Source organism: Helianthus annuus, chromosome 4 (assembly GCF_002127325.2).
Source record: "Helianthus annuus cultivar XRQ/B chromosome 4, HanXRQr2.0-SUNRISE, whole genome shotgun sequence".
Taxonomy (NCBI): Eukaryota; Viridiplantae; Streptophyta; class Magnoliopsida; order Asterales; family Asteraceae; genus Helianthus; species Helianthus annuus.
This window is the reverse complement of record NC_035436.2, coordinates 151,063,918-151,087,851: the sequence shown is the minus strand read 5'-3', so window position 1 is coordinate 151,087,851 and position 23,934 is coordinate 151,063,918.

The window sequence follows — 23,934 nt, the reverse complement described above, 5'->3', positions numbered from 1 at the left end:
TGAACAAAAGTCAAAACATGAAAAATGTAAAACACAATCAAACAAACGTTGGGATCAAATAACTTTGTTTTATTGATAACTGAACTGTTCACAATGATTTCAAGCACAAATGTTACACAGATGTTGAGGAGTCGTTCGTGTCGAGTCTGACTGTGTCGTATCTTCGCATCTTCAGTCTTGATCAGTCTCTGGGCTTCACTCTCTCTTCTCATCTTCAGATTGTCTTCAGACTCCCCTTAGCGATATACTGGCATTCCTTAAGTTCATCAGCATCATCAGCTTCAGGATCGTTGTCTGGCTTTCTTTAATCAGATTCCTCAGGTATCATAACCTAGTGTTGGTGCAGTTGTCTGTCGACTACATCTTTGTTCGAGTCTTAGGGTAGAGCTGATTGTATTGTGAACAGTAAACGAGAAATCTTGTTTTGTATAGGATCGCTTATAGGGTAGAAAGGTTGGATCGCTTATCTGTCACTAAGGTGGATCGCCTATGTGACATGATGAGTGGATCGCTTATATGGACATGTCCATATAAGCGATCCAGCTTGCCTATATATACTAGATCATATGAGCGGTTCAGGTAGTCCGTATGTGTGTGTGTAACGGCGAAGCTCTGCCCGGTTGTCTCCACGAACTTGTAATTTGTTAGCAGATCAATAAAGGAGACGGTTAATAGTGAAATCAAGCTTTACACAGACTAATTCAATGAATTCCGCCTCTGGATTAGTCTAAGCGCTCTTCTGAACGACTCATCGGGTCAGAAAACGATCCTACATGTGGTATCAGAGCTCAGGAGGAAGAGTTCTTGCCGTTTAGCTCGATTTTCACTCGAAATTCTCACTTCTACACCTTCTTTTTCTGGTTCGATAAGATTTCACGGTTGAAATTTGTTCAAAATCTCAGGGATTGTGCACAATAGTACCGTGACAAAACCTGGAAAGTTTCAGCTCGAAATTCCAAGCCGTTTGGGAGATATCGAGGTTTTTCGGTTCGAAATCACGAAGGTAACAGGTCTGGATCGCTCAAAATTACACTCTGGACCGCTTTTGTGAACATATTAGGCTGGTTCGCTCGATCGGACTGCTCAAAAGTCTTGGATCGCTCGAAAGCTCGCTGGATCGCTCGAAATTTGTTGTGAACCGCTCATAAATCTGTTGTGAACCGCTCCAAATTTATTATCTGGTTCGCTTTTTGGTCAAAATTTCTGGATCGCTTTTTGGACGGCTCGCTCATAAGGCATCGTTATAACATACGTGGATCGCTCATTTGAACTGTTATTGATTTTAGTTGGACCGCCCATTGGAACAGTGTGAACCGCCTATAAGAACCAATAACAGCAAACATATAAAATCAACATTCATTTGGATCGCTTATTCGGACAGTTTGTTTGGACCGCTTATTCGACAAACTTGTCTGGGCCGTTTATCTGACCAATTGTTGATTCGCGTTTGAGTTTACAAAATATTTGTTGGGATATTTTGAAAAAAAAATGACAATGAGGTTTGATGTGCAGGAAAACAATGATCTTGAGAGAATGAATAGTTGGTATCGAGGATATTTTAGTAGTTCTTATCAGAAAATATCAAAAGATATTTGGTATGAACGTTTCAAAGACTTTTTGAGTAAGAAAGATGAAAAATTGGATGATCTGGAGAAACGTTTTGATCGTTTGATAGACTATTTGAAAGAAAATCAAATAGTGATATCAGAAGCTGAGATGGTATCAAAGTTCGCTAATGGTTTATCAGTTGAATGGGATGATGTTTTGAAAAATTTGAAAGAAAATTCTAATTTTTCAAAATTAACTCTGAATAAATTCATCGGCGAACTTAAAAAACACGATTATGAGAATTATCAAAAGAAGAGAGAATTATTGGATAAGATAAAAATGAAATTGGAAGATTTGAATTTAGAAGTGATAAACGAAATAAACAAAAGAATCAATTTTTGTTTGGGAACAAAAAGAAAGTCGGTTTATGATATGAAAAGAGGCTGTTATATCGATGATAATAGAAATCCTCTTGATCTTGTTACAATCTTTGGTGCAGGTACATACAAGATAGAGAAAGAACAAGTGCCGAAGGTTGAAGAATCTGTGAAAACAGTATGCTTCGAATGCGACAACTTCAAGACTGATAATGACAAACTTGTCAAAGATGCGGAAAGTTTGGCATTGGAAATCAAGAAGTTGAGAGAAGAGAAGAAGGCTGATGAAAAACAGATTCTTATGATTCAAGAAAGTTGTGAGAAGTTGAAGGCAGAAAATGACAAACTGTTGGGTGGTTTGGACAGTTTGACATTTGAAAACAGGAAGTTGAAAGAAAATATAAAGGTTTTTGAAAACAAACAGAAATCGTCAGAAGATGAGGATTTCTGGATCAAGCTTGAAAACAAAAACCTGAAAGCCAGTGAATCAAAATTTCAAGAACAGATAAAAATTTTGGAAAATGAAAAGACTGTTCTTGAAAATTTGAAAAATGAAAATGAAAATTCAATCAAGTCTCATCTTGAAAGAATATCTAAGCTTGAAGACGAAGCTAAGAGTTCAAGGATCAAGATTGATGAACTTGAAAAGAAATTGATCAGTTTTGCGACTAAATCTGACAAGTTGAATATTCCTTGTCCAAAACCGATCAATTCAGTTTCAATAAGTGACGATGTCACAAACTTTGACTCTGTCAAAGTTGAAGATTGTGATGAGACACCTGATGATGAAAATATTAAAAAAGAAAAACAAAAATTGTTTTTAAATTTGAAAGAAAAATTTAAAAAAAACTGTTCTACAATCAACTGAAAAAGGTGAATGTTCTAAACAGAAACCTTTGAAGAAGAAAGTGGAACAGAAACAAAAAGATAATAAAAGTTCATCAGATCGATCATCCAATCAAAAGAAAAAATTACAAAAAGTAAAAAATGAAAATTCAAAAATTGTTGGTAATAAGTGGTGCAGGTCGGACCACAGTGCTTCAAAGCCAAATCCAGCAAGTTTGAGAAAAGAATATCACCAAGCAAAACAATGCTTTGATCTGAGTGTTTGGACTCAAAATGGTGATAGGTACGATAACAGAGTGTGCTACAGCTGCGGCTATCATGGACACATTGCTGTTAACTGCCGGAGTTGGAGTTATGAGACCAGAAGGTGCTTTAATTGCAATATCAAAGGTCACATTGCCAGAGAATGCCCAAGGAGATTGAATGAAAGATTGAGGGCTAATTCTCAGAAATCGGCAAAGATTCCAGTCAAAGTCAAGCCCCAGGAACAGAAGGCTCGGAAACCTAAAGTTCCAGTACAGTCAACTCAAGAAAAGAAAGTAAAGCTTTCACAGGGGCAGAAAGACAGACTGAGGAAGAAAAGAAAGAAAGCAAGAGAGTATTTAGAGAAAATTTTGTCCTCGGGTTCACCGAACAAAAAGATTGAAAGTTCTGATGAATCGATTCCCTCAGCCGCAAAAACAAGCAAGACGAATTCATCAGATACAAATCTGAGGACAGAACAGAGAGGGAAGAAGAAGGAAAAGGTCGGCGATGAATCTGACAGATCAAAGTCGGACAAGCCACCTTCAGGCAATGATTCTGGTTCGTTAAAACCAGAGGAGCTTTTGGTTGAGGTAAAAAAGGAGAATTCAGGTTTAGCAATGGATGATGCAAATTTTCCACCATTGTTGAACAAGAATTCGAAATCACCCAAGGACCGTCAGGCTTGGGTGAATTTGTTTAAATGAAAAACCTGACTTGCCGGAGATCCCAAGATGGTATCGTGGATCATGTATCGGCACATTTCTTGAGAAATTTCACCTTGGTGATTTTTCGATTTACATGTGGTAAATTAGGGACATTAATTTGTACTTGATTTTCTACTGATGGTTTATGATAAAACTGGAAATGATAAATCTTTAAAAGGTTTGAAGAAAACAAGATGATGAGATAACCCCGAACCTACAAATGGTTTGAACACAAACTAATTTTTTCCGGAAAAATCATTTTGATTAAAACAAACTTTAGTGTTTTGAGATCACAATGGGAAATTAGTTTGTTGTGAGGGGGAGTTCTGATTGTTTATGCCATATGGATGGAGAATTGAATTGATTCTCATCATGTTGTCAGAATTGTACAGTTTTTTTCAAATTTTCCCAGAAAATCAAAATTGAAACATATTTTGATTTTAGGGGGAGTAAAATTTTAAAAAAATTAGAAAATTTGAAAATGTCAAAAACATTGAAAAATTGTAAAAATGAGTTTTGTTGTGAAAAAGAGGAAATGATAGTAAATCAGTGGACTATCACAGCATGCTAAAGAAATGCAATGCCAAATGTGATAAACGGTCTCACTGATGATGTGACGATAGGTTTTTGTACATTTAGTAGATTTATTCGGGATATAAACCTAAAATTTCAAACTTGTGAAATTTGTGGGGAACACTACTTGGATATATAGGTAACCCCTGAAATCTCGTTTGAAAGGTCTCGTATTCTGATATACTAGGTGTTTATACTCTATGATGTCTGGGGTATTATTCCGGGACTTCTGCTGAACGGTAGTTCTGACCTAGTCCTTGGCTAATACTTACCGCAAAATGCTTGAAATATAGCATAAAGCCCTCAGTTGATTAGACAATAAAATTGATAATCATCTGTTGTAGCTGAAAAGATCCTCTAAAGGGGACACACTGCTAAGTCGAAGCTGATATCTCTCTGCTGAACGGAAGTTCTGACCTGAGATCCCTCAGTTCTCGCATCTTTCCCCTAATTTATGTACAGACATCATTGTAGTGTTCATACCTGTAAGACTGAATATTGGGATTCTGGATACGGGAGTATATTCAAGAGGTGGGACACATGAATTGAACTAAGTTCATAAAATACCTAAATAGTATCCTGAATAGATTGAAAATTGTATGAAAATTTAAGAGGACAATTATATCGTCAATCTACGTGAATCGTTTAGAACTTAAAACGATTAGAAGCTTAACGGTGCTTGTGTTATGTCTCAAAAACTGATATGATCCTCTTACACAAACTCACAAAAATATGTTTGTTTTGCATTTAAATTTCTGTTTTTGCATTTACATTTTATATTTTGAAAAATCCAAAAAGATTTTTGACAACTGATGGTGAAGAGCTGATTTTCAAAATCTCAAAGGCTAAACTTGATGAACAGATGGGTTGGTTAAATCATTTGAAATGTTTAAAATGATTCATTAGGTTGAATCAGAAATTGAAATATTTCAAATTTGTGAATCAATGTTTAATTTGAAAAAACTATCGAATAATTAGTTGATTCATTACGTTGAATCACAATTATTTTGGTTTGTGATAGAGTGTTTGAGTTTTGCAGGCTTCTGATCCTGTTGCTACAGAGAAAGCCAGGAGTTGATTTCAATGGTGATAACGATTTCCAGACAGAGATCCTAGTATGATGATAGGGGGAGTCTGACGAAAGTTAAAACCAGAGAAAGACCCAGGCATATGATTTCAGGAAGAAGTTTTTGTAAGAAAAAAATTGATTCCAGGCTGAGTTCCTGAAGAAGACCGAACAAGAGTGAAGAGCTGGAAATGATTAAAGACTCTCACTGAAGATTCCGTCAACATTCAAGGGGGAGTCTGTTGGTGCAGTTGTCTGTCGACTACATCTTTGTTCGAGTCTTAGGGTAGAGCTGATTGTATTGTGAACAGTAAACGAGAAATCTTGTTTTGTATAGGATCGCTTATAGGGTAGAAAGGTTGGATCGCTTATCTGTCACTAAGGTGGATCGCCTATGTGACATGATGAGTGGATCGCTTATATGGACATGTCCATATAAGCGATCCAGCTTGCCTATATATACTAGATCATATGAGCGGTTCAGGTAGTCCGTATGTGTGTGTGTAACGGCGAAGCTCTGCCCGGTTGTCTCCACGAACTTGTAATTTGTTAGCAGATCAATAAAGGAGACGGTTAATAGTGAAATCAGGCTTTACACAGACTAATTCAATGAATTCCGCCTCTGGATTAGTCTAAGCGCTCTTCTGAACGACTCATCGGGTCAGAAAACGATCCTACACCTAGCTCTCATAAGCTTCTTAGAATCGATCAAACTGGCTTACTATCCCACAGCTTTTAATTTCCAAGATTGAAACTTGGCTCTAGTTCTACTCAGGATCGATAACCCAGCTCATACTTAACCTGCATAAACTCTACCTCAAAGTAAATTTTACACATTTAACAATTTAGAATATATGCACTAACATTGACTACCCCTCAAAAGAAACTATCCTCTTTGATGAACCACTTGTTGATTTAAAAACACATTTTATGTTCAAGACACACTTCCCCTCACAACAATGTCATCATGTTTAGCACTTGAGACATTGAAAATCAGCTTTCCAACATCAGTTATCGAAAATCTTTTTGAATTTTTCAAAAATTTATGCTAAAACACACCCAAAATCTTTTTTCTTTTTTTTTTTTTTGGATTTTGAAATACAAAGAAAATAAAGACACCAATTGTAGAAATAAAGAAATGCAGAAATGAAATATTTACAAACAATATTTTTTGTGAGCTTGTGTAAGAGGATCATATCAGTTTTGAGACAAGTCATCAACACCGTTAAGCTTGATTTCATTTTAATATTTAAACAATTCACCTAGATTGTCAGTATATTTGTCCACTTAAATTTTTATACAAAGTTCAATTGCTTCGAGATATGAGATTAATGTCTTAAGAACTTAAACTTATTTGCATGTCCCACTACTTGAATATACTCCCGTATCCAGATCCCAATATTCAGTCTTACAGGTGAGTATACCACATATGATATATGTAAAGGGGTTAGGTGCGAAACCGTGAGAGCTTAGGTCAGAACTTCCGTTCAGCAGAGAGATGACGGCTCGACTTTTTGGTGTGTCCCCTTTAGAGGATCTTTTGTTACAACAGCAATGACTATCAATTTTATTGTTTCATCAAATTGCTGAGGGTGGCGCTTTTTCAAGCATTTGCGGAAAGTATTATACGGGGACTAGGTCAGTATTTCCATACAGCAGAAGTCCCGGGATAATACCCCAGATATCACTGAGCATAAAGACCTAGTATCTCAGAATAAGGGACCTTTCAAACAAGATTTCAGGGGTTACCTATATATCCAAGAAGTTGTTCCCCACAAATTAAGCAAGTTTGAATATTTAGGTTTATATCTCGTCACAATCTACTAAATGTGCAAAAACCTACTGGCATATCCACAGTGAGATTGTTTATCACATTTTTACATTCCAATTCTTTAGCATGTTGTGACAGTCCACTGATGTACTATCATTTCCTCTTTTTCACCACAAAACTCATTTTTGATTTTATAATGTTTTTGTCTTTTTCAAATTTTCTAATGTTTTTGGATTTTCTGAAATTTTCTAATTTTCTACTCCCCCTAAAATGCAAACACAGTTAAAAGAAATTTTAAAACTATCTAAGCTCTTGACCCAATTACAGAAAACTCAAAACAAACTATACAAATAAAGTGACAACTGATATCGAATCGCATCAATTCGCCATCCACTTAGGCATAAACAATCAGAACTCCCCTTTCAACAAACTATTTTCTCATTTAGATTTCAAAACACCTAAGTTTGTTTTAATCAAAATGATTTTTCTGGAAAATAAGTTTGTTATAACCACTAGTAGGTTCACTTGTAAGTTAGGGGTATGGTTCATCATTTTGTTCATCAATCACTTGTAGTAGATCAAGTACAAATTAATGTCCCTGATTTACCATATGCAAGTATGCACCCTCTGTACCAATTGTAAAAATACAAACACCTGTACCATGTGTAGGAAACAAACATCTACACACGATCATTTACCAATCAAAGTTGCCGATTCCTGCTTCTCACTTACCAACCTGGAAGCTCCGGCGTAGTCAACCTGTAAAAATTTCAACAATTTTTCAAATCTTTCACCAAAACACTTTACAAGAATGATGCCGATTCCTGATCCACGATTACAAAAATGGGATCTCCGGCATAGTCAGATGTTCAAGGGAAAAGAATTTCCACCCAAGTCTGACCAACCTTGGGTGTTTTTAGCTCTTTAAGCTCTTGTTCAGTTGGGTTAAAAGTTGCCTTTTTAGTTGTGTAAAAATCTTTAACCCCTTTTGCTTTCCCATCAAGCATTTTCCCAAAAATTTTCTTTACACTTCCATTAAAAGCTTTCTCGACATCAAACTCATTCTTCTCAGAGAAAACTGATCCGAGATCTCAACCTTACCAACTTTCTGTTTAATCTCTTCAAACTTTAGTGATGGAAATTCATCATCACTTACTAAAAACTGTGGCTCTTCTGGCTTTGTGGAACCAGAATCATTGCCGATTTCTTCATCAACTTTCTTAACAACCCACACTTGGTTGTTTTTTGCTTTCCTTTTGTAAAAATTCTTTTTAGAACATTCACCAACTTCATGAATGGAATTTTCAAAAATTTTCACTTGTTCAGTTGGTTTTTCATCTTTTTCAACAACTTTTTCTTTTAGATTTTCAGAAACTCCCTGTTTTGCCTTAGCATTTTCCGGACAGTTCCATGCAATATGATCAACTTCATTGCATTTGATGTTCGAGTTTCTTTTGGATGAAAAACTCCAGTTCCATTCCTTTTCTTCTCAGCAAGAAACTCCTGGTTTGATTGTTTCCAGAACGGTTTCTTCTGTTCTTCCTCAGCACTTCCACCTGAGACAAATTTAGTTTTTGTTTTAGAATTTTTCTCATTTTTATAATTTTCTAATGGAATAAACCCTAAACCTTTCTTTTTGTAGCTACCATTTTGGTTTGGTTTCTTTTGAAAACCAGAACCAGAATTATAACCCTTTTTCTTGTTTAAACGTTGTTGAACTCTTGAAGTGTATGTTTTAGGTTTTCCAGTATGATTTAAATCTTTTATTTTAGAAATATTAATTTCTGTCATTTTGAAAACCTTTTTGATCATGTCAAAACGAACACTTCTTATTGGAAACTCTTTGTCATAGTATAATTTGTCAGAATCATTTAAAGTGTAAGCAACTTCAAATGTTTTATCATCCAAATTTTTCTTTGATAACAAAAATTCTTTACTATAAGACCGTTTAACCGATGACTTTTGACTGTTAACTGACGAACTTGAACCTCCAGACTTAGACTCCTCATCAGTATCCAACACCTGATCGACCACCTTTTTGATTAACTCAGACTCATGATCAGTGTCAGACGATGTGAAAGTGACATCAATGTTTTCTGGTAATTCATCAGTTGTATCGGTTTTTAACTTTATATTGACTGCTTTTTCAAGTTGCTCCTCGTTTGGTTTCCTGGGAGAATAACCTTCCCAAATCAGAGGCGGACACTTGTTATAGCTAACAGTCAGTTTCTTACCAGTATTCTTCTTCATTGTCTTTTCATCCTTGAATGCTTCGAAACCTGCAACAGTTGGATAAATTCGATCAATAAGATAATCAGAACTAGAATAACTTTGCAATAATCTTCTGATTCTCTCATTTTCAATCTTTTCTGTCTCCAACTCTTGCTTCCACTTAGCACTCTCTTCGATGTAGAAGTTGATAGCTTTCTGCTTCGACATCATCATAAAATTCATCATCGTCAAAGCATTCTCTCTCTCAGAGTTTGTCTTTTGAAGACCAGTCACTGTTTTGTTCAAAACATCATAAGACTCTTTCACATAATTGAGATTGAACAGCAACTGTTCCTTCTTCTTCTCATACTCAGCCAGTTTTTCGTCTTTGGTTGCACATTCTTTGCAAGGTTCAAGACAATTTGAACATGGCTTAATGATTTCCACAATCTTTTCTACTTCGATTGTTTTCACCACTTCAATCACTTTCTCTGTTTCAGTCACCTTTTCTACTTTGTCAACCTGCTCAGTCTTAACAATCTTCTCAGCAACACTTTCAGCCTTCATTTCTTGCTGTTGTTTTGCAGCTCGTTTCTCCTTTAGCTTTTCCATATGATCTGCAAAATAAAAATGAAAACTTTCAGGAGAAAGATGAGATTTTGCAATATTAATATGTCGTTCTTCCTCATCATCACTGCTGTCATCTGTTGGCGACTGATCAAATGCTACAGATTTTTCAGAACTATCATCCGATGAACCAGTATCAGATGGAGTTTTATCAAAAACAATTTCTTTTTCAGAACTATCACCACTTTGTAAATTTTCATCTGCACTCTGAGAGCTTTCATCAGATACAACAGACTCTTCCTCCACATTCTTCATAGTCTCACCAATAGACTTCATCCATGTGGTAAACATATCTGGTTCTCTAACAATCTTAGCAATGAATGCTTTGAACTCTCCTTTTTAATCAACAAACATATCCCAGCTAAAGCCTTCAGGTAATCTTTCATCATCCTGATTGACTAAACAGACTTTCCTTTCTGGTGATATGTATTCGTTCCAGTTAAAATCCACCACAGATGCTCTCTTTGAATCCTCGATTCTTCTACCATGAGCCACCTGTGGTTCTTGTTGTTGTTGTTGACCAACTTGCTGATAAATGGCTTGCCGGTAGTAATCGTCTTTTCCGAACGGATTATGAGCTCCACTAGCTTCCCTGTTCTTGCACTCTCTCTTGAAATGACCTTTCTCCCTGCATCAAAAACAAGTAACTTTAGATTTATCAAAACCTAAAGTAGAAACATGTGCATCAAGAAAGTCATTTCTCCCAGTAATAAGCTTGAATTTTTCAGCTCGTCTAAGAACACTGGCTAGAAACCATTTGATATCCATTAGTTCCATCTCTTCAGCGTCTATCTGATCGTAATCCTCCTTTGTGAGCATAGGATCCGATCCGACCTGCAACCAACCCTTCATACGATAGTAACACAGAACCAAGTAATGCCATATGATCTTTTGCAGTTTCTTCAGAAAAACTTTGACCCTCTGGAAGATTCAAAGCTATGTTGCACTGGATCACATAACCATTTCCAGTTTTCGTGCTTTGAGAATGGAAGCTTGATGTTGAATCCTTTGGATTGACGCTTGGATATGAAGAAAAACCACTGCTGCTTTTCGGACTCTGATCAGCTTTTTCTGTTGAATCCCCAGCACTAAATGCAGTTTGAATCTTCGGGCTTCTTTCAGCTTCCTGAATACTACCTTTGTAATACATCTTTACATCCTGTTGACCACTTGGACTCTTCATCCTCGCAATCTTTTGTTGTTCCAAATCCTGACCTTCAATCTTCTCGATAAACTGAGAAATTGTTAATCCATCATACACCCCAGTATTCTTTAAAATCATCAAATAAGTTCCCTACTCTTTCTGCGGTAATGTATCAGCTAATTTGTCTACCCACTCTTCTTGATCCTTTTTTATACTCAGTATAGACATGGATCGCACTAAGTGATAGTATCGCTCAATGAGCTTCTTTGTATCTTCCCTGGGTAAACTTGTGAACAAATAAAACTCTTTCTTGAGCAATGCTTTCTTGCTTTTAATCATGTGTTCACTTCCCTCAAACTTGACTTTAAGTGCATCCTAGATTGACTTTGAAGTTTTATCGTGCTGAAGTAATATGAAGATGTTTTCTTTTATAGCTTGTTGTAATAGACTGATCATCATTTTCTCGGCTTTGTACATATCCCGTTCTTGAACTTTAAACTCCGATATTTCTTTCTCAACGTGTAGATCAGTACATGGTAATACATATTTCTTCAGAATGCACTCCCACGATCTAAGATGGTTAGCTTGAACCCAATTTTCGAATCTGTCTTTCCAACTGTAATACTCCTCAATGCTCATTAGTTTCGGGGGTTTTTGAGTAGTTCCTGTTTCGTTTTCCAAATTCATAGCTTGAGCAATGACAGCCGGAGTAGTCGGTGTAGCAAACGCATTGTAGAAATCGTTATCCATGATTCGGTATCACGTTTTTCAAAAACAGTTACTTTCGAGCGGAATAGCAAAATACACTTTTGGAGCGAAATAGCAAACAACCCTTTGGAGCGAAATCACTAATTTGTAAACTTGGAGCGAAATCACAATGTATGCTGGAGCGAAATCAGAAGTTTTGGTTGTCTGGAGCGGAATTAGCAATCAGTTTGGAGCGAAATCTCAAATTTGTTAAACTGGAGCGGAATCGACTAGAACTTTGAAGCAGAATCAGCAACAAAGTTGGAGCGAAATCACTAGTTTGCAGTCTGGAGCGAAATCAGTCACAACTTTGGAGCGGAATCTCTGATATGGCACTTTTGGAGCGGAATTAGATAGAACTTTGGAGTGGAATCACTTCGGAAGTCAATTTTGTCCATTTTTAGTCCGAATTTAGGTGTGAAACTTTCAAGGGTTTGATACTGTTCAATTTTATACAGTCTGTGAAAATTTGAACAGGTTTTGACCGTGAAATCTTCCTGATCTGATGAAAGATGGTGTAGAAGATAGAAAATGCAATCAAATTCGGCTGTAGTCTGCAGAACTCCTCCTCCTGAGCTCTGATACCAATTGTAGGATCGTGCGATTGACTCGAATGAGTCGTTCAGAGGAGTTTTACTTTATTTCAGGTGCAGAAAACAAGAAACGAAGGTAGAAACAGCTTTCAATTCACTTTTAACACTGATGTGATTAATCTGACAGCGATTACAGTTAAACCTCACACCGGCAGCACTTCGGTATGGAAAACAAGGACTCGGTTCCTGATTTCGCTCATAGTGGCCTATTTATAGGGGCCTGATTCCGCTCATAATGACACAGAAGCAGTTGGAGCTGAATCAAGATCTTGTGATTCCGCTCGAAACCGTCCACATGACATTTGGAGCGGAATTAGCTGTAGGAGCGAAATCAGTCTCTTAAACACCCTAAACATGCTACTTTCTCGTACAACGTGCCCTGATCTATACAAGCTAGTCTAAGGCTCGATACAAGACGAAGTCGACAGATGCATGCACTAACACTCTTGTCGCCACGAATCACGAGGGGTTCTTTATCAAAGCGAGGGATACGGACGATTTTCTCCTTGCAAATGATCTCTGCTTGGTATTGAGATAACCAATCTATCCCAATAACGACGTCGAAACTACCAAGTGTGATAGGAATAAGATCGATAGAGAAAGTCTGACCGGCTAAGATGAGGTTACAGCCTTTAACTATGTGTGTGGCTTCAAGACTTTTACCGTTTGCTAGTTCTACCGTGTGTTTGGTGTTCAAAAGTGTTGGAGTGCGCTTAAGCATTTGACTAACTTTTAAGGACATGTAGCTAGTATCGGCACCCGAATCAAATAAAACAGAAACAAAGAAATCATCCAGAAGAAACTTACCCATCACAACGTTGGGATCGTTCCTTGCTTCACCCTGACCAATCACGAACACACGACCTTGGGCGCCATTGCCATTATTGTTACCTCCGTTGTTGCCTCCATTATTGTTTCCGTTGTGGTTCCCGTTTCTTTGGTTGTTCTGATTCTAGTTTAGCTGAGGACAGTTCCTCTTAAAGTGGCCTTCAGTGCCACACTGAAAGCATACTTTATTGCCCTGCTGTTGTTGCTGCTGGTGGTTCTGTGGAGCTTGTTGTTGTTGGCGATTCTGATTCGCAGGACGTGGGCTCCTGCAATCTTTGGCTTCATGACCCAGCTTGTGACATCTCTGACAACGACCCTTGTTGCACTACCCGCTATGGTGCAAATTACATCGATTGCACTTAGGGTGATTTCCCTTGTACCTACCCTGACCTTGATTCCCAGAAGACTGCTAACTGGGGCTCCTGACTCATCTGTCTTTCGCTGCTAGGACTGAGCTGAAGTAGAACCTTTGCCCAAATTTCCATCCCACTTGCGCTTAGTATCATTGGGAGCATCAGAAGTAGTAATGTTAATATGCTTGGGCAGCCTGTTCTACTCAACTGCCTGATTGGTAAGACGATGCGCTGTAGGATCGAATACCGACCTGTTTGAGTCGTTCAGAGAAGCTCTCGTCCAGATTAAGAGGCGGAAACTAATAATGTGGTGCAGTTGAAGCCGTATTCACTCTAATATTGCTGTTGTATTGATTTCAAGCACAATTACAAGTTCTGACAGCACTTCGGCAGCACTTCGTGGCTTACCGGAAGAATACACCGTTAACTATGTGTGTTGGATCGCCCCACCTATATATAGAAGCTCTGGGTCGCTTATATGACATGACATATAAGCGATCCTAGATCCATTCAGTATAAGCGATCCATACATGTTACCCTATAAGCGATCCAGACACTAAAACTTACATAAAAGCGATCCTAGATTGTACATATAAGCGATTCAGACTTATTCTAGGATTCCGTGTCATGTTTGATATGTTCAATCTTCAAGACTTGATGAATGACGTAGTCAGCAGACGTAGGTGCACTAACAAACTCCCCCTCGGATGTTGACGGAGTCTTTATCAATGTCTTCATTCCAGTCTGCAATCTACAAGCTTCATCAGTCGACAATCTGCCTCTGAAATATTTGTCATTTCAAGCATCCTCGTTCTCTATCTTCATCATCAACAAACTCTTCTCTCTTGAATGTTGACTCGGTGTCTTCAGACTCCCCCTCTCACATAGCTGGGATCGTAGTCTGGAAGTCAATCTTTCACTGGTTCTGAGATCTTTAACAGGCTCTCATCAGGTTCTAAATCGAAACCTGACTTCATTCTATCTTAGGATCAATACCTGGCTCAATTCCTACACAATCTCTACCCAAACATAAGTTTCTACAAAGATTAAACTTTTCAACAATTTAAAAACTATGTTGAACAAATACAATAATAATTTTGCATTCAAGAATATTACCGGTTCTTATCAAAAACAACTTCATCATTTAACTCTCAAACACTCCCCAAACCAGTTCTTCAAGTTTAGCACTTTGAATTTCGAAAATCAGCATCTCAACATCAATTGTCGAAAATATTTTTGATTTTTTTTTCAAAATTTATGCTAAAACATACTGAAAATCTTTTTGGATTTTTTTTTGAATGAAAGTAAATGCGAAAAAGAAAATATTTACAAACAATATTTTTGTGAGGTTGTGCAAGAGGATCATATCAGTTTTGAAACATATCACAAACACCGTTAAGCTTGATTACATGATAAGTTCTAAACAATTTACCTAGATTGTCAGTATGTTTGTCCACTTAAATTTTCAACACAAATTTCAATTGATTCGAGATACGATATTAATGTTTTAAAAACTTAAACTTAATTGTGTATCACTCCACTTGAATATACTCTCGTATCCAGATCCCAAATATTCAGTCTTACAGGTGAGTATACCACAGATGATATCTGTAAAGGGGTAATGTGCGAGGGCCGTGAGAGCTCAGGTCGATACTTCCGTATACGCAGAGAGATGACGGCTTCGACTTTTGGTGGGTCCCCTTTAGAGGATCTTTTGTTACAACAGCAAAGATTACCAATTTTATTGTTTAATCAGTTTGCTGAGGGCGGCGCTTATATTTCAAAGCTTTTTACAGAAAGTATTATTCGGGGACTAGGTCAGTATTTCCATAAAGCAGAAGTCCCGGAATAATACCCCAGATATCACTGAGCATAAAGACCTAGTATCTCAGAATACGGGACCTTTCAAACAAGATTTCGGGGGTTACCCATATATCCAAGAATAGTTACCCACGAATTAAGTAAGTTTGATTTAGATTTATATCTCGTTTCAATTTACTAAATGTGCGAAAATCTACTGACACATCCGCAGTAAGATTGTTTATCACATTTAAACTTTACATTTCTTTAGCATGTCGTGATAGTTCACTGATGTACTATCATTTCCTCTTTATCGCAACAAAAACTCATTTTTCAATTTTATCATGTTTTTGGCTTTTTCAAATTTTCTGATGTTTTTGGATTTTCTAAAAATTCTTACTCCCCCTAAAATTCAAATACATCTAAAGAAAATTAAAAACAAACTATACAGAACATGACAACTGATATCAAAACACTTCAATTCTCCATCCGTTTGGCTTAAACAATCAGAACTCCCCCTCACAACAAACTATTTTCCCATAATGATTTCAAAACACTTAAGTTTGTTTTAATCAGAATGGTTTTTCCGGAAAATAGGTTTAGTTGTTTTTATCTTTTGTAAAATGGGATTCAAATCATCACTTTGTTTACCAATTTCATGAATGATAATTAAATCAAGTCCAATTCAATGACCTTGATTTAACCACTTGTAAGATCTACACCAATCACTACCATACAACCACTTGTAAGTTTAGCAATTTAAGCTCTTCAAACCTGTTTTTCAACCAATTACCATCTTTAGGTTGAATTCTCAAGATGCCGATTCCTACTCCTCGCTTACAAACCTGGGAGTTCCGGCAAGTCCTGCAACTTCACAAACAGATTTAGAAAGATGCTGATTCATGATCCGCAATACCATCTTGGGATCTTCGGCAAGTCAGGTTTTTATTCTTGAAAAAATATATCCACCCAAGCCTGACCTTCCTTGGGTGTAACCTCATCGTTTTCATCATTCCTTTCAACTGACCTGTAAACCCATCCTTTGGAAGCACAAAAATCCTGAATGCTTTGGGCCTTACCACTGACCATTTTTCCAAAGATGCGTTTTACATTTCCGTTGAAAGTTTTTTCAACATCAATTTTCTTCTTGTCAGAATAAAACTGATTTGAAATGTCAACTTTTCCGATTTTAGATTTGTAATTTTTAGCACTTAGTGTCGGAAAATTCACATCGTCCACTATCTGAACTTTCTTTTCAATCTTTTTCTCAACACGTGGCTCCTCTGATTTTATGGAATCAGATTCATCACCAGACTTGTTACCTGAACCTTTTACAATCCATTTCTGATTTGTGGCATTGTCTATTCTCTTGGAAGCACTCTTTGAACATTCTCCTTTCTCATAAGTCGAATTCTCAAAGCCTGTGAACTTCCGGGTTGACAGTTCAGTCGTTTCAACAACTTTTTCTTTCATTTTTCTTGAGACCTCTTGTTTTGGTCGAAATGTCTTTGTACAATCTTTCGCAACATGACCCACAGCTTTACACTGAAAACAAGATCTCTTTTCAACCTTCTTCAGAACTTCAGTTTTCTTTGGTTCTTCTTGCTTCTTGGCAAGGAATTCTTGATTTGTCTGATTTCTGAATGATTTTTCCTTTTCAGCTTCTGTTGTTTTTCCTGCAACAAACATTGTTTTAGGTTTATAAACTTTTTCATTTTTATAGTTCTTCTGTGAAGCAAAACCAAGACCTTTCTTTTTGTAATTACGATCATGGTTTGGTTTCTTTTGGAAACTATAACCACAATTGTAACCCATTTTCTTGTTAATTCTCTGTTGATCTCTATTGTTTAGATTTTCCGTTAAGATTAAAATCTTTTATTTCAGAAATATTAATTTCTGTGATTTTGAAAACCTTTTGAATCATTTCAATTCTGACACTTCTTATTGGAAAACTTTCATCTGAATATAATTTGTCAGAACCTTTCAAAGTATATGCCACTTTGACTGATTCATCATTCAAATTAGATGTCGAAAGTAAAAACTCTTTATCATAAACCCGTTTGTCCTTTTTGACTGTTGGCTTTGACGCACTGGACTCAGATTTTGACTCGGGTTTTGACTTCGGTTTTGATTCTTCATTGTCATCTGTGTCTAACACCTGATCGACCATACTTTTTGTCAACTTTGACTCATGATCAGTGTCTGATGACGTATATGTGACATCAATACTTTCTGGTAAGTTATCCGATGACCCAGACTCCCATTTCAAATTGATTGCCTGATTGACTCTTTCTGAATTTGGATTTCGAGGTGAATATCCATTTTCGACTGGGGGCGGACATCTGTTATAATATACACTCGGTTTCTTACCAGAAGTCTTCAATTTTTCTTCATCTTTTGTCACTGTTTTTACTTCTTCAAATATCTTCACTTCTTCAAAAGTCTTCAAATCTTTCACGACTGGATAAATCCTGTCAACAAAAAAAGTAGAACATGAGTAACTGTCTAATAATTTCTTAACTTTCTCAGTTTCTATCTTTTGGGTTGCCAACTCAAGCTCGAGATCTGCACATTTCTTTATGTTATAGTTCGCTGTATCAAGCTGTCTCAGATATGCTATCTTCAAAGTATTCATAGCTTCAGCTTGTTCACCATCAGAATCTGTGTATTTGTTGATCTCTCTGTTCATAGTATCATATGATTCTTTCAGCTTGTGAATATTGTGCAACAACTCATTGTTCTGCTTAATTAGCGAATCACAGTTCATGCACTTTTCTTGGACCATGACCGGTTCAGCATCCACTTTAATCTCAAATTCAGGAACTTCTTTCACTGTCCTGCCTGAATTTAAAAAATGAGCTCTTCTCAATTTTTCAGCTTTCGCTTCTTCCTTCAATCTCTCTTCCTCTTCAGCCTCCTCTTGAATCTTTCTTCGTCTCTCTTCAGCAGCTTCCATGACTTTTCTGCATCTTTCTGCACATTTTAGATCATAAGCATTAGCAAAGAAAGCATGAGAAGTATTTTTGGCCATAAAATCTTGATCTGTACAGAAATCATCCCAAGTGAATCCGTCAGCCAACTTCTCGTCATTTTGTTCAGCTACACACACTTTGCTTTCTTTCGGAAGATACTTTTCCCATGTAAAATTATCATATTTTCCCTGACTAACAACACATGCCTTTTTATCAACCACATCTCTCCCATGAGCTGTTTGTGCCTGATGCTGCTGTGCTGGTTGAGTGATTTGATGATAAATGGCCTTCTTGTGATACTCATTGTTTCCGAACGGATTCTGGGCGCCGGTAGCTTCACGGTTTTTGCATTCCCTCTTGAAATGCCCCTTCTCCCTGCAACGAAAACATGTAACTTTAGATTTATCAAAAACTAAAGTTGAAACGTTTGCATCACGAAAATCATCACGGCCAGTAATTTGTTTGAACTTTTCAGCGCGTCTCATCACACTCGCCATACACCATTTTATATCCATCAATTCCATTTCCTCAGCATCAATTTGATCGTAATCCTCTTTCGTGAGCATTGGATTTCCGATCTTTCCTGCAACAAAACAACTATAAGATTCTAAAATCATCCCTAACAAAGACATTTGATTCTTAGCAATATCTTCAGTGTAGTCTTGATCATTTTCAAGGCTCAACACTATATTACACTGAAGTTTTCTACCACTCTTTGTTACAGAGATGTTAGGATCAAAAGTTGAAAATCTTGTGCTGCTGCTTGATCCCTGGGGTGTCGTCTTCTCAGCAGAATCTTTGACACTGTAAGCAGTTTCAATCTTAGGAGAAAACTTTGTTGAATCAGTAGCACCATGCTTGTAGTACAGACTGATATCCTGCTCTCCATCGTAGTTCTTCATCCTAGCGATCTTTCTCTGCTCCATCTCTTGAGCTTCCAAATGCTTTATGAAGTCTCCGAGTTTCATCTTTTTATATTCCACTTTGTTAGACTTCAGCATCATCAAGAATGTTCCCCAGATTTCATATGGAAGTGCATCTGCAAGTTTTTCAATTAATTCATCAGTATCTTTCTTAACACCTAACTTTGTCATATTTCTCACCAAATTACAGTATCGATCAATAATTTGTTTGGTGGTTTCATTTTTTAATCCCCTAAACAAGTCAAATTCTTTCTTCATGAGAGACATTTTGTTCTTTAACATGTCATCACTTCCTGTAAACTTTGCTTCCAATTCTGTCCAAATCGAATATGCAGTTCCATCGTGTTGAAGCAAAATCAAGATATCTTCTTTTATCGCTTGCTGAAGTAGACTGACCATTAATTTCTCATCTCTATACTTCTTTTTCTCATCTGTACTCATCTCTCGAAGTGTTAATTGCACACCATTTTTAACTGGTTTAACATAAGGTTCCTCGGTGTGTTCCCATGCATCAAGATGATAAGCTTCAACCCAATTTCCGAATCGTTCTGACCACACGTTGTAATCATCAATATCCATGAGTTTCGGTGGCTTCTGAGACGTTCCGGTTTCATTTTCTATCAAAGCACTTTGAGTAATCGAGGTTGGGGTAGCAAAAGCGTTATAAAATTCCATATCCATTGTTCAAATTGTCCACAAATTCACAGCAATTTTCAAATTTCAACAATCAAACACAATGTCTGCTCGAGCGAACTGTCTTTCAAACGATCCAATCAATTTCCAAATAAACGGCCCAAACTATTCAAATAAGCGGCCCAAACAATGTCTGTTTGAACGGGCTAACCAAATAAGCGATCCAAACCCAATCCGTTCGAGCGGTCCAAACTGTATCAATTTGAGCGGTCCACAAGTTGTTTGTATAAGCGGTCCACAAATTCTAATTTGAGCGGTTCAAGACAGAATCAATTTGAGCAATCCAAGAGTTGGTCTTTCGAGCGGTCCAACTATTAACCTTTCGAGCGGTTCAAGCTAGTCACTAAAAGCGGTCCATAAACAAAATTTCGAGCGATCCACTAAAAATAGATTCAATGAGCGGTCCAAACATGCACTTTTGAGCGGTTCAAGGGCTTACGTCATCTTTTGAGCGATCCTGAAAAAGCAATTCACCTAAAAATCAACTTTCTAGGTCGAATTTGAATCTGAAACTTTCAAGGCTTTATTAGTCCATGATTCCGAGCATACTGTACACATTTGAGCCGGTTTCACCGTGAAAAATTTTGAAAAGTGAAGAAAGTGTAGAAAATCAGAAGAATAGCAGCTACAATGGCAAGAACTCCTCCTCCTGTGCTCTGATACCACTTGTAGGATCGAATACCGACCTGTTTGAGTCGTTCAGAGAAGCTCTCGTCCAGATTAAGAGGCGGAAACTAATAATCTGGTGCAATTGAAGCCGTATTCACTCTAATATTGTTGTTGTATTGATTTCAAGCACAATTACAAGTTCTGACAGCACTTCGGCAGCACTTCGTGGCTTACCGGAAGAATACACCGTTAACTATGTGTGTTGGATCGCCCCACCTATATATAGAAGCTCTGGGTCGCTTATATGACATGACATATAGGCGATCCTAGATCCATTCCGTATAAGCGATCCATACATGTTACCCTATAACCGATCCAGACACTAAAACTTACATAAAAGCGATCCTAGATTGTACATATAAGCGATTCAGACTTATTCTAGGATTCCGTGTCATGTTTGATATGTTCAATCTTCAAGACTTGATGAATGACGTAGTCAGCAGACGTAGGTGCACTAACATGCGCCAACTTGACGACTTGCTGAATGGTGCCAAGATTAGCTGAGGTTACGTGGCTTTGAATTTCTGGCACCAAGCCCTTAAGGTACATTTCGATACGCTTGACAGGAGGATCCACCATAGTAGGGAACAAGATGGCTAGCTCATTTTACCTCTTCGTGTATGCCTCGATCTCAGACCCCGTCATCTTCAAATTGAAAAATTCCACCTCCAGCTTGTGGATGTCGTCACGACTACAGTACTCCTCTTTGATCAGTTCTTTGAAACCGTTCCATGGGGTGGCATTAGCAACCACCAACCCAAGCAGTTGAACCTGTGCCTTCCACCAGGTTAACGCAGCACCTTCGAGTGTTCCAGTAGCATACTTCACCTTACGATCTTCAGGGCATTCACACATTTGGAAAACAGACTCGAGCATCTCGAACCAGTGAAGAAGACCTACAGCTCCTTCTGTGCCACTGAAAGTACTAGGTGGGCAATCCAAGAATGTTTTGAACGTGCGCATAGGAGGCTGAGCATGCTGACCTGTTGCGCGAGAATAAAAGACAAGGTTAAGCATGAGGGTTGGTTTGCGAAGGTAGGATCTAAACGTCCTACGATGGGTTGATATGGCAGGTTATACCTCCGGCAGGAACAGCTGCGAGTGCCTCAGCAACTCGTTCGTTGGTCAAAGCCGTCAGCTGGCCTTGAGTTAGGTTGATACGTCCTCCGCGTCTGTTCATGATCTTCATAACGAAGCAACGTAAGTGAGAAAAGCGTCGCGAAAGTGCGTAAGTGTGGGACGACAGTAGAGAGTAAGCACACAAGGTTCAAATAGCAATTATCACGTTATCTAATACACAGTGTAAACTATCTAACCGACAATATAACATAGATCATACCACCTATTGTGTCTAGTCTTGCATGTGGAGCAAAGCGTCGTTGTGGATCGTTGAGCAATGTACATGTTATAGTCTGGTTTTATCAAAAAGCTTTTCCCTTTTTAAAAACAAGTTCACTATAACCAATGGCTCTGATACCAATCTGTCACACCCCTAAAATCCACCATGCGGAGTATCACCGCTTGGAGGCGTGACATGACCAGGATCGAGCCACCAATCATATTGAACAACGTAATAAGTAAATAGAATCAACCACAATACAATTGGTGACCATAGCTAGTTAACTAAGTTTGAATTAATCAGCGGAAGCATTAAAAGTAAAACCCAAAAAAACATAAGTCCATAGTTCATAAGTTTAAAGTCTAAAGCGTAAGTTTAGTAAGTTCAAAAGGAATTAAATATTAAATACGGAACATAACAGTCCGTATCCCACAACGACTCCTTCCTCGTGCAAGCTCCAAGCATTCAACGACCTGTAAGGCATGTAACAACGAGTCGACAACAAAGTTGAGTGAGTTCACGTTTGGTTGTTTAGTTTTAAGTTATTTCTGAAAACGTAGTTTGTCTTTCGTTGGCGTAATTGCCATGGGGGTTACGCCATAGTTGAAAGCATGATTAACCAGTTCATTCTTTATTACCCAAACCATATCCATGATCAGTGGGGGCTTCCCTATGTGAACCACTAGACTGTACCATATCGACCACTAACGCAAATAAGTTGTGCCCTATGTCAGTGTCTATCATCACTGACAGTCTGCCATAGTCCATTAGTACACACCCGTCCGACTGGCACAGTGTGAGGTTTGTTAAACCTAATAGCGCTATTAACTAATGACCCGCTCGCCATTGGCCTCGGCGATTAAGTCGATATAAAAATGAGGGGCTTATGATAGAGTTTTGTCTAGTAGGTTTTAAGGTTGTTGTCCTACCCAAGGAGGACGAACGTATGTAGTTCTACCCAAGGAGAATACGCAGGATTAATATTGGCATCCTACCCATGGAGGATGGCCGTACATATCCTACCCAAGGAGGATATGTAGATTCAGTTTTAAATTCTTTAACCCATTCCCAAACCACCGGGAATCCCATGCCTTAGAAAGTGTGTGAACTCACCTCGGTTTGCTCGCTTAGATTCTCAAATATAGCTAACAGTCAGAGTTAGTCAATCACGTCCTAATATGATTACCAGTTAGTCATTTAGTGGTTTTCAAATAGAGCACAAAGTTCCTACACGTATCTATCACATAACATGCATTACTTTAACGGTTTATGCCCATATAAACTCCCCATCTATTCCTGTTCAAAAATAAACATATGATATTGCACATAACACTTTTATTGACACATAACAAGTTAGATCATTCACAGATAACATACTTGACATTTAGACACGCAAATCACTACCTATGTCGTTTCAACTTTTTATTCAAAACTGGGCTGTTTTCGGGGATTTTAATAAAATAGTTAACTTGTTCCAAAAATTTCCAACTTTTTACAGAAGGTGCTAAATGATCCAGATATTATTGTGTAAAAATCTAGGTATCTAATTCATCACCAATATTTTATTAAAAATCCTTTTTCGGACTGCACTCAGATTTATCTTTTTCTGACTGCAGTCCACGGAATAATTCATTAAAAATTCACTGTAAGTCGGATTGACGAAATTCCAGTGGGACAATTACAACGACATTAGTGTCCATCTACAGTACCAGTTTCATGATCTAATTCTACCCAGGTTTCAAGTTATGACTAAAAATATAACACCCATTTACTGCTGTAAAAACTCAGCTTTAACTGATGTTACGAATCGGGTCTTTAAAAATAGTAAACGAAGTCCAAAAATATAACACCCATTAGAACCGTATTTCATAATACATAAATTAGACTTCAGAAAATACATTTTT